Source organism: Oncorhynchus mykiss, chromosome 24 (genome assembly GCF_057628025.1).
Source record: "Oncorhynchus mykiss isolate SJ-2025 chromosome 24, ASM5762802v1, whole genome shotgun sequence".
Taxonomy (NCBI): domain Eukaryota; kingdom Metazoa; phylum Chordata; class Actinopteri; order Salmoniformes; family Salmonidae; genus Oncorhynchus; species Oncorhynchus mykiss.
Window position 1 is genome coordinate 24,192,487 of NC_143045.1, and position 14,138 is coordinate 24,206,624.

The following is a 14,138-nucleotide window of genomic DNA, read 5'->3' on the forward strand; positions in this document are numbered from 1 at the left end:
AGAGAGAGTGAGAGAGTGAGTGAGAGAGATCACTATATGAAGCCCCCATTCAGACCACAGAAAAAACTGCAGGGAAATTCACATTTGCACAAGAGTGTGCAAAGCTGTCATCAAGGCAAAGGATGGCTATTTTGAAGAATCACAAATAAAATATGTGTGGATTTTTGTAACACTTTTTTGGTTACTACATGATTGCATATGTGTTATTTCAGAGTGTTGATGTCTTCACTATTATTCTACAATTCAGAAAATAGTAAAAATCAAGTGAGTATGTGTCTAAACTTTTGACTGGTACTGTATAAATGGTGTATTTTCAATATTGTCGTGCAGAGAGCACATTTTACATTTGAGTAATTTTGCAGACACTCTTATCCTGAGTAATTAGGCTTCAGCTCCCGGTCCCCCACATCATAGTACCTTGCTCAAGGGCACATCTGTAGATTTTTCACATAGTCGGTTCGGGATTCAAACCAGCGACCTTTCGGTTACTGGCCCACTCTACCCGCTAGGCTACCTGTGTAAGGGTGTGAACTGGCGGCAGAGAAGTCAGACGCAGGAGAGAAATAACTGTTTCCAATGGCGCAGTTTATTTACAAAAAAACATAATAAAACACCATAATAAAAATCATTGGGTAATATAACCCGACGCACACCAGTACAGACGTACACAAACACTTACAAAAAACAATCACCAACAAGGACATGAGGGGAGACAGAGGGTTAAATACACAATATATAATTGATGGGATTGGAACCAGGTGTGATGGAATACAAGACTAAACCAATGGAAAATGACGTCGACCGCTGAACACAGCTGAACTAGGAGAGGGACCAACTTCGGCGGAAGTCGTGACAGTACACCCCCCACCCCTCCAGCCGCGCGTCGACACCGACCTCGGGGACGACCCGAAGGGCGAGGCGCAGGGCGATCCGGATGGAGGCGGTGGAACTCTCGCAGCATAGCAGGATCCAACACATCCTTCACCGGAACTCAGCATCTCTCCTCCGGACCATACCCCTCCCAGTCCACAAGGTACTGAAGGCCCCTCACCCGACGTCTCGAATCCAGAATGGAACGAACAGAGTACGCCAGGACACCCTCGATGTCCGGGAGGAACCTCCCGCACCTCAGACTCCTGGGGCGGGCCAGCCACCATCGGCCTGAGGAGAGACACATGGAACGAGGGGTTAATGCAATAATCGGAGGGAAGCTGTAACCTGTAACAAACCTTGTTCACTCTCCTCAGGACTTTAAATGGCCCCACAAACCGCGGACCCAGCTTCAGACAGGGCAGGCGGAGGGGGAGGTTCCGGGTCGAGAGACAGACCCGGTCCCCCGGTGCGAACATCGGGGCCTCACTGCGCCAACTTTATGGCACAGCACGGCACGCTGAAGGTGGACATGGGCGGAGTCCCATGTTTCCTCCACGCACCGGAACCAGTCATCCACTGCAGGAGCCTCGGTCTGACTCTGATGCCAAGGAGCCAGAACCGGCTGATACTCCAATACACCTTGGAAGGGAGAGAGGTTAGTGGAGGAGTGGCGGAGCGAGTTCTGGGCCATCTCTACCCAGGGCACGAACGCTGCCCACTCCTCCGGCCGGTCCTGGCAATAGGACCTCAGAAACCTACATACATCCTGGTTAAGTCTCTCCACCTGCCCGTTACTCTCGGGGTGAGAACCTGAGGTAAGGCTGACCGAGATCCCCAGACGTTCCATGAACGCCCTCCAGACCCTCGATGTGAACTGGGGACCCCGATCAGACACTATATCCTCAGGCAACCTGTAGTGCCGGAAGATGTGAGTAAACAAGGCCTCCGCAGTCCATAGGGCCGTAGGAAGACCAGGCAAAGGGAGGAGACGACAGGACTTAGAAAAATTATCCACAACGACCAGGATCGTGGTGTTACCCTGTGAGGGAGGGAGATCCGCCAGGATATCGATCGACAGCTGTGACCTTGGCCGTTGTGGAACGGGTAAGGGTTGTAACTTACCTCTGGGCATGTGCCGAGGAGCCTTACACTGGGGGCACGTCGAGCAGGAGGAAACATAAACCCTCACATCCTTAGCCAAGGCAGCGCACCGTCCGACCGATCCCAGGATGGACGGTGGCTAGGTAGAGGTCTAATTGTAACAGGATCCCCCAGCAGGTTGCAGCCCTCCCGTTGTACTCCTGGGGTAATGAGAGATGAATCCCACTGGGTTCAGGCGGGAAAGCGACGTTCAGGGAAGACCCCGGTTGTGCTGGTGTAGGCGCTGGGAAAACTCCCTTTCTCTCCCAGCGGTCAACGCGGTCCATGGTGGTGCCAAGATGGTGTAGTATTTCTGCATGCTCCTGGACGCGCTCTTCCACCCCTATGGCCAGGGTACCTTCTCCTGCTGACTCCATAGTTTCGGGTTGGTGATTCTGTAAGGGTGTGATCTGGCGGCAGAGAAGTCAGATGCAGGAAAGAAATAACTGTTTCCAATGGCGCAGTTTATTTACAAAAAAAACACTGGAAAACATAATAACAAAAATCAATATGTAACATATCCTGACTTACACCAGTGAGTCGTGACAACCTGCTGCCTTTTTTTTGTAATACTGTAACTGTTTGTTGATTTGCGGTGGCTTTCTCATACTTCTGAACACAAAACATGTTACAATTTATTTGCATAGCTGTCTCATGTTGCACTCCACACTATATAAGGAGTGTGATACTTTACTTTCAGGTGAAATTTAACCAGGCTCTGGCTAATCACTCCATGTCTGATAAGCCTTGTCTCATCGACGGGATCGTTCTTGTCAAGTTTGACACCAGGTTCGTATGTCATTAACAGAAGTCCCTGTAAATACAATTTGAAAGTTATGACACTGGTTTATTGAAGGGAAGTCAAAGCTTTTGAAACCCTGTTTATGACGTTCTTATCGGAATATGTCAGAACAGAAGTCTGCATGATCTTCGGCTGCAAATCTGCCATCACTCCTCCCCTCAGGTTGGGGCTGCCATCTCAATTAACTACATCACAGGCCAGCCCATTGTGTTTTTGGGCATGGGGCAGACCTACAACGCTGTGCTACCCGTATCTTTGTTCACCACCATCGTGACAAAGCCAACCAAACACAGCACTTTGAGATGTATGTCCTGCGGCTCACATCCTAACCATAATCGCAAGCACACAGGCTTCCTTCCAGCTCCATCCAGGAAAGGGGTGGGTGTTGACTTTTAAGCAAGATTTGGAAAGAGAGAAATTGCGCTAATAAGGTATCTTGCATCATCTGTAAACTGTTGGACCAAATTCAGAGAGAGAAAGTATCTTTCATCATATTCCAGAGGAGATTTAGACACCTGATGGAATTTTAAAAGTTATTTAATGTGTGCAGTACAGTACAAGGATAGGCAAAGTGCACAATGAAGTACACAGACCTGCTCTACTCTGGCAGTGCATTAGACTAGAGTTTCATGTGATGGCTGACTGGAGTTTGATTACTGTAACCAGTCAACACATTCAACAGAGCCTATCTGTTCCAGCCTTGGTCTGATTCGCAGTGATGTAGCACTGAAGACTGGTCTTGGTCTCGAGTCTGGTCTCCAGACAACATTTTGAGTGTCTCGAACTTGTATAGGTGTTGGATATATTTATATTCAGGCTTGACTCGGTCTCGGACAGGGAGGACTTTAATTTCTTACCAAGACCAGCCGGGTAAAAAGAAAAATCATAATTATCAGCTTCTATTCAGTAAGCACATTAAACCGCTTCACCAGGCCAAATATATATACTCCTTTCTTGAAACATTAATATCTGCAGTCTTTATATCTAGTATAGACATGTTTGCTAGGTGGTGAACCTATTGAACCTAGGCCTTCAGTGTGTGACAGGTTTGTGATTCTGATAGGAGAGCAATGGCAATACCAGCGGAATTTTTGTAAAACACAAAAGGGCCAGTGTGTGACAATTAGTGCTAGTACGAACTCGGACCCAGGCGCAGAGAAACACAGCAGGCAGAGGTAAGGGTAAATTCAGAATATTTTCTTAAGGTATTCATAGCAAAACAACAAAGCAAGGGCACTGAACAAAACATGAGACGTGAGCAACTGGCCCAGTCCACAGAGGAACCTATAAATAGTCATCCAGTGGCAACCTCAGGTAGTACACTCAAGGGAGAAAATCTGACCTGTGACAGGAGCCCGCCCCTCAAGGAACGACTCACGGAGTTCCACCAGGGGTAGCTGAAAAACGACTGAAGTCCCGAATGAGTCCGGGGTCCCTCGCCGGAACTGACGACTGGAGAGGATAAGTTGCACCGTATAGGCTGGCTGTCCCGCTATCATGTGAGGCGGAGGTGGAGGCCGAGTGGCCGGAACCAGAGGACTGAACACCACAGGCTTGATTCTGGAGATGTGGAAAGTGGGATGAACCCTCATGGACCGGGGAAGACGATAGGACACTGGATTGATGCGCCGTAAAACCTTGAATGGCCCAACGTACTCTTTCCACGAAGAAAAGAGAAGGATCCGCATGAACGAGAATGGGTGCAGAAGAAAACCAATGCTTCAGGTCCTTGAACGCCTTCTCAGCAGCAGGGGTCTAGCATACATGCCCAGCCGAGCCCTTGGTGAGATTTGTCAATGGCGCCGCCACAGCACTAATCTCACAAATCTCCGGTAGAAATTAGCCAAACCCAAAAAACGCAGACGTCTCAAGTAGGCACCTGGAAATGCAAATGCGCTACGCTAAATGCTAAATGTACTCGTTAAAACTCAAACGTTCATTAAAATATACATGTAGGGTATTGAATTAAAGCTACACTCGTTGTGAATCTAGCCAACAAGTCAGATTTTTAAAATGCTTTTCGGCGAAAGCATGAGAAGCTATTATCTGATAGCATGCAACACCCCAAAATGCCTGAAGGCGACGTAAACAAAAGAATTAGCGTAGCCGGCGCTACACAAAAACGCAGAAATAAAATATAAAACATTCATTACCTTTGATGATATTCTTTGTTGGCACTCCTATATGTTCCATAAACATCACAATTGGTCTTTTTCCCCGATTAAATCCGTCCATGATTGCCCAAAATTTGTATAGCCTGTCTGCATCACGAAAAAAGCTCTCTTCCAATACGCAACGTCAAGTTTAAAAATTATATAAGTTGCCTATATTCTTTGACAAAACACTTCAACCTACTTTTATAACCCAACTTTAGGTATTTGTAAACGTTAATAAGCGATCAAATTGATCACTGGGCGATCTGTATTCAATAGCAGCTACAAAAGAAAACAGTGTCCATTTTTCAATCTTCCAAAATCGATTGAGGTAGGCTGGATGGAATCACGGATCTATTGATAATGTCTCAATGGATTTTTGTCAATGAAAATGACGTTTTTGGCTACATCGTGTGGAAGCTGTAGGAATTGCATCCGTCTCCATATTAAATTTGGTTTCCTTTAAATAAACCATGAAAGGGGCGCATGGATACTTTTTTCAGATTTCAGTGACCAGTTTTTCTTGCGCTTTTCGATGAAACACACGCTCTGTTATAGTCACAGCCGTGATTTAACCAGTTTTAGAAACTTCAGAGTGTTTTCTATCCACACATACTAATCATATGCATATACTATATTCCTGGCATGAGTAGCAGGACGCTGAAAAGTTGCACGATTTTTAACAGAATGTTCGAAAAAGGAGGGGGTAGGATAAAGAGGTTATTAAGGTCTTCAGAGCAAAAAAACTAAGCAAGGGCACACGAGAACACTGAACAAAACATGAGACGTGAGCAACTGGCCCAGTCCACAGAGGAACCTAAATAATCATCCAGCAGGTGATCCCAATAAGCCTAATAAGGGTCACCTGGATACTAGAAGTAAGCAAAGGGTGCTCTCTAGTGGCAACCTCAGGTAGTACACTCAAGGAAGAAAACCTGACCTGTGACACAGCTTACGCATGCCATATACCCACTTTTTTAATGGGCATTGCTTATACTCACTTCTTAAACATTTTTGGGATAGGGGGCAGCATTTTCACTTTTGGATGAATAGCGTGCTCAGAGTGAACTGCCTCCTACTCTGTCCCAGATGCTAATATATGTATATTAGTTTTCGTATTGGATAGAAAACACTGAAGTTTCTAAAACTGTTTGAATGATGCGAGTATAACAGAACTCATATGGGTTGAGAAAAATCCAACCAGGAAGTGGGACATCTGAGGTTTGTAGTTTTTCAAAGCTTGGCCTACCAAATTCACAATGAGATATGGATACAGTTGCACTTCCTACGGCTTCCACTAGATGTCAACCGTCTTTAGAAACTTGAATGAGTATTCTACTATAAAAGGAGGGGCTCATGAATGAGACCTCTTTGAGTCAGTGGTCTGGCAGAGTGCCTTGGTCTCATGGCGCGTGCTCCCGACAGAGTTACCTCTCGTTCCCGTGCTTTTCTGAAGACAAAGGAATTCTCCGGTTGGAACATTATTGATGTTTTATGTTAAAAACATCCTAAAGATTGATACCATACATCCTTTGACATGTTTCTATAGGACTGTAATGGAACTTTTTGAGTTTGCCTGGATGAAGTGCTTGCGCCTCATGAAGATGGATTACTGGGCTGATCACGCTAACAACAAGTGGCTATTTGGACATAAATGATTTAACTTTATGGAACAAATCAGTAATTTATTGTCGACATGGGATTCCTGGGAGTGCCTTCTGATAAAGATCATCAAAGGTAAGTGAATATTTATGGTGTTGTTTCTAACTTTGTTGACTCCAAAATGGTGGATATTCCTCTGGCTGTTTTGGGTTCTGAGCACCGTTCTCAGATTATGCTTTTTCCGTAAAGTTTTTTTGAAATCTGACACAGCGGAGCCATTAAGGAGAAGTCTATCTTTAATTCTGTGAATAACACTTGTATCTTTTATCAATGTTTATTATGAGTATTTCTGCAAAATCACCGGATATTTTGGAAACAAAACATTACTGCATGTAACGCGCCAATGTAAACTGAGAGGTTAGGATATAAATATGCACATAATCGAACAAAACATGTATTGTGTAACATGATGTCCTATGAGTGTCATCTGATGAAGATCTTCTAAGGTTAGTGATTCATTTTATCTATGTTTCGGCTTTTTGTGACTTCTATCTTTGGCTGGAAAAATGGCTGTGTTTTTTCGACTTGGCTATGACCTAACATAATCATATCTGGTGCTTTCGCTGTAAAGCATTTTTGAAATTGGACACGATGGGTAGATTAACCAGAGGTTTATCTTTCATTTGCTGTATTGGACTTGTGAAAGTTACATATTTCAAAACAAATGTTGAATTCCGCCTTTTCAGCGGAATGTTGTCGAGAGAAAGGTTAATCCCCACTGATGCGTATCAAAGTAGTCTAGCGGAGGTATACAACTTATCAATTATATAGTACAATTGAGTACACAAAGTAGCCTACGAAATTCACTAAATGATCAAAAGTACTTGGACACCTGCTCCTCAAACATCTCATTCCAATATCATGGGCATTAACATGGAGTTGGTCCCCCCTCCACTCTTCTGGGAAGGCTTTCAACTAGATGATGGAACATTGCTGGGGGACTTCCATTCAGCCACAAGAGCATTACTGAGGTCGGGCACTGATGTTGGGCGATTATGCCTGACTCGCAGTGGGCGTTCCAATTCATCCTAAAGGTATTCGATGAGGTTGAGGTCAGGGCTCTGTGCAGGCCAGTCAAGTTCTTCCACACCAATCTCGACAAAAATATTTCTATATGGACCTCGCTTTGTGCACGGGGGCATTCTCATGCTGAAACAGCAAATGAGCTTCCCCAAACTGTTGCAACAAAGTTGGAAGCACAGAATAATCTAGAATGCCATTGTATGCTGCAGCATTAAGATTTTCCTTCACTGGAACAAACAATTAAAAAACTGCCCCAGACCGTTATTCCTTATCCATGAAATTTTATGAACTGACTTGTTGGAAAGGTGGCATCCTATGATGGTGCCACATTGAAAGTCAATGAACTCTTCAGTACGGCCATTCTACTGCCAATGTTTGTCTATGGAGATTGCATGGCTGTGTGCTCGATTTGATACACTTGTCAGCAATGGGTGTGGCGAAATAGTCAAATCCACAAATGTGCAGGATTTTCCACTTACTTTGTATATATAGAGTATATTCTCCTAATATCATCTGCAGGCAGCAAGAGTGCACAGCTCTCAACTAGTTTTGTTATGGAGCAGCTCACAGAACAATGGCATCGGTGGCTGGTAGGGTAGGTAGGAAAGACTTTTCACCTTATCATATCTACCAGTAAATTCTAACTGAAGCAATGGGTATGCAAACCAGGTATCGAAAAACGTTGTTACAAAGTATTTTTTTATTTGATTTAATTTTAATACATACAATCTACCTGCAGTGATGCCACTCAACATTTACATTAGATTCAGTCATCTAGCAGACAATCCCATCCAGAGCCACCCACACGAGCAACCAGGGCTAGCGCCCAGCCCAAGGGCTCGTCAACAGATCTCCCACTATGTCAAATCGGGGACCCGGACCAGCGACATATGGGCCACCGGCCCAAGCTCCCAACCACCAACCATCTAAGATCCCCCAACAGTTACCCAAGAGTTGCCCCTCAACCATCTGCCCCCCCAAGCCACTGTCCCCCTCCTACCCAACCAAAACAACAACCCACCCAAAGCGCCAACAACCAACAAAATGAACAATGCAAAAACAAAAGATATCAACAAAAATCAAAACAGCAATGCCAACTGTATACATTTGAGTGCATGTATGGGACTATTTACATGTGCATACTGTACGTCTGTCTGTGTGTCCGTGTGTGTGCACAGGTGCGAGTGTGTGTATGCATGTCCGTGGCATCAGTCTAAGGCAAACAGGCATGGGATGTAACAGCGTTCCCCCTCAGTGTCATTCAAACATACCTTTGTTTATTTTGACTTTCTTTTTGACCGTCATTCATGAACGCCCAACAACTCCCCTCCCACTTGTCTCCCACCCTCCCACTTGTCTCCAGTTCCACATCCCAACCCCCAGTTACCCTCAGCCCATCCCACCTATCTTTGCTGGACAAGCTCTACAGATTTCTATGCACCATATATCTTTCAACTATGATGTTTAAATTAACATACAATTTGAATCTAATCGAATAGAATCCACAGATTGTGACTTGAAGATAAATACTTTACTAAGAGTATTAGTATATTAGTAATTGACTGACCAGGTCTCTCCAAGTCTCCCAACAATGCTAATTCCAGGGTACATTTTAGATTAATTATATGCTTTTTCAGCCATTCCCGAAGCTGAGACCAGAAACAATACCAGATCAAATGGTCTATTTATCCTGTATCCTCGCTACAAAATCTGCAGGTGATTGTATGCCTCAAATATTCAAAAGCACAAAGTCTTGAATCTTGCATCATTTTATATATCAAGTCATACACCCTGTGCCATGGAATCAGTACATCACAAATCTCTTCCCAGCTATTTTGCAACCTGTATGGCACAGCTGTCAACATCCTGGTCCTCAAATGAAACTGGTATAGTTTCCTATTTATGCTATTTTTGTTCCTCTGCCAGTTTTGATCCTTTAAAATTGGGCAGACAGACCAGTTCCCTCCCTCCCTCCCTCCTTCTGCCACCTGCTTCCCCTGTTTTGGGGGTAATGCTGTAATCAGTTGGTTGTACTATTGGATTGAACAGACCTTCCCATACAATTCTGATAGCTCCATAAAATACATTACCATTTCAATTTACAATATCATTTAAAAACAAAATACCATTTTCAAACATATTTTTAAATACAGATATTTTATCAACCAGCACATTTGAGTTCAACCATAATATTTGTTCAATCTTTTCAGGGGGATGAAAATGCTTGTTTGAGAAAGACAGATACTTTGAACAAGGTTTCAGTTTCAAATAATCCAAAATGAGACAAAGCAATCTGCACAAAGGCAAAAAGGCCATTTTTAAACAAGGGATGAGCAATAATCTACTTGAGAACCATTTTTGGTTCATGTAAAAATTTTGTATAAGTGAAGCTTTAAGAGAGAGGTTTATTGCTTTTATATTTAATAATCTCATCCCACCCGAAGTCTTGATTAGTTGGCTATTTGTAAATGCACAATTCAGTCATCATGCCCTATTTTTTAAAATATATTTGACTTTTATTTAACTAGTCAGTTAAGAACAAATTTTTATTTACAATGACGGCCTACACCGGCCAAACCCGTACCAATTGTGCACCGCCCTCTGGGACTCCCAATAATTGGGGTGGCAGGTAGCCTAGTGAGGCGGCAGGCTGCCTAGTGGTTAGGGTTTTGGACTAGTAACTGGAAGGTTGCTAGATCAAATCTCCGAGCTGACAAGGTATTGTTCTGTTGTTCTGCCACTGAACACAGCCGTTAACCCACTGTTCTGAGGCTGTCATTGTAAATAAGAATTTGTTCTTAACTGACTTGCCTAGTTAAATAAAGGTAATGAAAAAATAACAGCCGGTTGTAATACAGCCTAGATTCCAACCAGAGTGTCTGTAGTGATGCCTCAAGCACTGAGACGCAGTGCCTTAGACCGCTGCTCCACTCGGGAGCCTAAGCATGACCACCCAGGCCCACCAACTGCGGGGCCAGGCTCACTAATCAGAATGAGCATACAAAAATAAATGTTATTTTTACAAAAATACTCCATTCTCCAGGCACCACTAAACCACCGCATAGGGCCAACAGAAAGACAGCATTCACACACAGCATGATGATTAGCAGTCCATTCACTGAGACATAATAAGGCAGTAGGTCCCAATCATAAGAATACAAAAACACAACCATTAGGCTAAGCATTTCCTAATTGAAATATACAACAATTACTTCCCATTGCAAAACACATTTCCCGTTTAGCACACAAAGTAACTGGTGACCTAAAGTTTAAATGCAACAATGTTTTATTTTCAAAGAGGTGAATAAAAAACAGCAAATGAGCACCAACAAAAAACACAGTTCCACTCACCAGATGATGATCATTTGAAACTTAACATCTTGTTGAAAGTTATTCTTGAAAAGGGAGAAGCTAACAAATAAATCAAATCAAATGTATTTATATAGCCCTTCGTACATCAGCTGATATCTCAAAGTGCTGTACAGAAACCCAGCCTAAAACCCCAAACAGCAAGCAATGCAGGTGTAGAAGCAACTCCCTAGAAAGGCCAAAACCTAGGAAGAAACCTGGAGAGGAACCAGGCTATATAAGCAACACCCTCTTCGTTAACAGCTGCTGCAGTCACTGCAAACTAGCCTACAACAAAATATAGTTTGCTAGAACATGGGAAAACTACAACTCACTATTGTTGGCCTTTGAGAAGGCAGAAGTTTCCATACATTGTTTGTAAAAACGGTCCCACCCATTAAAAGTCCAAATGTGATTCCACTGTCACTCCAAAATCTTGTCCTAATATAGTTCAATGGCAGGTACCTTCTATCTATCTTCTGATGGCATAGCCAATAGCTTAGCTAGCTAGATTTATCTCCACAGATACCAACAAAGAAAAATCCTGATTGGATACACCTTCCTTTACAACAAAAATCCTTAGCCCCCACTATGCTTGGGTTGGTAATAATTTGTAATGGCTCTATTTTTCCTGAGCATGCATTTGTTTTCACCATTCTGAATGTCTAAAGAATCCATATGTTCTTCTGAAATATAAACACAGAAATACTGGACATTTTGAAGTCTTATTTTGGCATAGATTTGACAAAATTACAATCATGGTCTTGAATTGTACTCGCATTTTTCTGGTCTCTGTCTTGACTTGGTCTCGGACCCCTTGTCCCCCTCCTGGTCTTGGTCTTGACTCAGTCTCGCCCCTCATACAATCTTGGTTTTGACACGGACTTGATTTGCTCCGGTCTTGGTCTTGAATCAGTCTCACTTTAGGTGGTCTCTCACACAACACTGCTGATTCGAGTAAAACATGTAGGACTTCTTACCATGAAGATAAAGTGAGATTTATGAGTCGCTCTTCTCCAAGAGAAATTATACAAAGGAAAATAGGGAAATTATATATATGACTTGTCATTTCCCTCTGTAAAGTAATCCATCTCCATATCAGTTCTCTAATAGGAGGCTTCCAGTACAGTACGTGTTGCTTTGTTTAACATGTCAAAGATAATGAATTATTTTCATGAAGGGGCTATTACAAGACTTATATTTTTACTCATCATGTCTGATCAAGACAGATGTTAGCACAGCTGGCAGGAATTGAAAAGTGCAACATGATTCAAAACAAACATGTTTATCCTGTCAAACCATCAACACTCCCACCCGGGAGTAATGAAGAGCACAACCGTTAACTGATGATTTAGAGTTTAGAAATTGCTAACAGTCAGGTGCGGTCGGTGCCGTTTAAGATGAGGAAGGATGAATAGAAAAAATTATCAGCATGGCCTTATTTCTATTTCAGCATGTTGGATGACTGTCATTCATATTCCATTCAACCAGCTCAATGTAATATCAATAGGTTTAGTCTACTACATGATTCTCTAATTTTCCCTGTACCCATCACGAGGTTGCTACAACCTAGCCTATGAATGAAAGTTTACAATGTAGGTGCACAGATCGAGATTTTATTTAGTTATCAAGGTGACAGACAGCGACACATTCAATGCCTCCTTGCACACTCTTGCCTGCATCTAGCTGTTCTAGGGTGTAATCATTAGTCCAATAGTTGCAAATGTGAGTGTCTATCGGACAAATTCAGGTATTTTTATCCCCGAATCGTTCTGCTTGCTTCTGTTTAAGAAATATTTTATCAGAATCGGCGGAATGAATACACCCCTGATCACATGCAAACAGTTCACTTCAGTTCACTTTATTGTGGAATAATTGTGAAGACATCAAAACTACGAAATAACACATATGGAATCATTGTATTTATTCTACAATGTAGAACTTTTTTTTTTTTAATGGAATGAGTAGGTGTGTCCAAACTTTTGGCTGGCACTGTATAGCAGTTCTCCATTGTTTGTACAGGCTAGCTGACTATAACAGCCATTTTGAGTCTGTTTAAAACATGTTATGGCTGCAATCCTGATACCGGGATCGATATCACAACTACCAGTGAAAATAGAGGGCGCCAAAATTCAAACCACAGAAATCTCATAATTACAATTCTTAAAACATACGTGTTGAATATCATTTTAAAGCTATTCTCATTGTTAATCCCACCAAAGTGTCCGATTTCAAAGGCTTTTCAGCAAAAGTACTACAAACGATCATGTTAGGTCTCCACCAAACCACAATAAGCACAGCCATTTTCCAGCAAAATATAACATTCACAAAAAACAGAAATAAAGATAAAATGATCACTAACCTTGAATTATCTTCATCAGATGACACTCATAGTACTTCATGTTACACAATACATGCATGTTTTGTTTGATAAAGTTCATATCTATATAAACAAAATCTGAGTTTACATTGGCGCGTTAGATTCACTAGTTCCAAAAACATCAAGTGATTTTGGATAGCCACATCATTCAACAGAAATACTCATCATAAATGTAGATGATAATATAGATATACACCTCCTTAATGCAACCGCTGTGTCAGAATTTTAAAAAAAAACTTTACGGGAAAAGAAATGCATGCAATAATCTGAGACGGCGCTCAAAAGTAAAAACACCACAGACGCAAAGATGGCGTCAACATAAACAAGAAATTACATGATAAATATTCCCTTACCTTTGATGATCTACATCAGAAAGCACTCCAGGAATCCCAGGTCCACAATAAATATTTGTTTTGTTCGAAAATGTCCGTTTTTTTATGTCCAAATACCTTCTTTTGTTAGCGCGTTTGGTATACATATCCAAACGCTAATTCTGGTCAGCGTTATATCGGACAAAAACTTCTTCTCTACTTTTTTTCAAACTAAGTACAGAATCAATCGTTAGTATGTTTTTAACATATAGCTTCAATAAAATTCCAACTGGAGTATTCCTTCTTGTCTTCGTGAGCCATGGAACGCAAGTGACTATACCATGAGGAAAAAGTGCGATCACAAAATGGCTGCTTGATGGACATCTGATATATTCTGCTCTCATTCACTCCCACAACAACATAGAAGCCTCATTATAATTTCTATT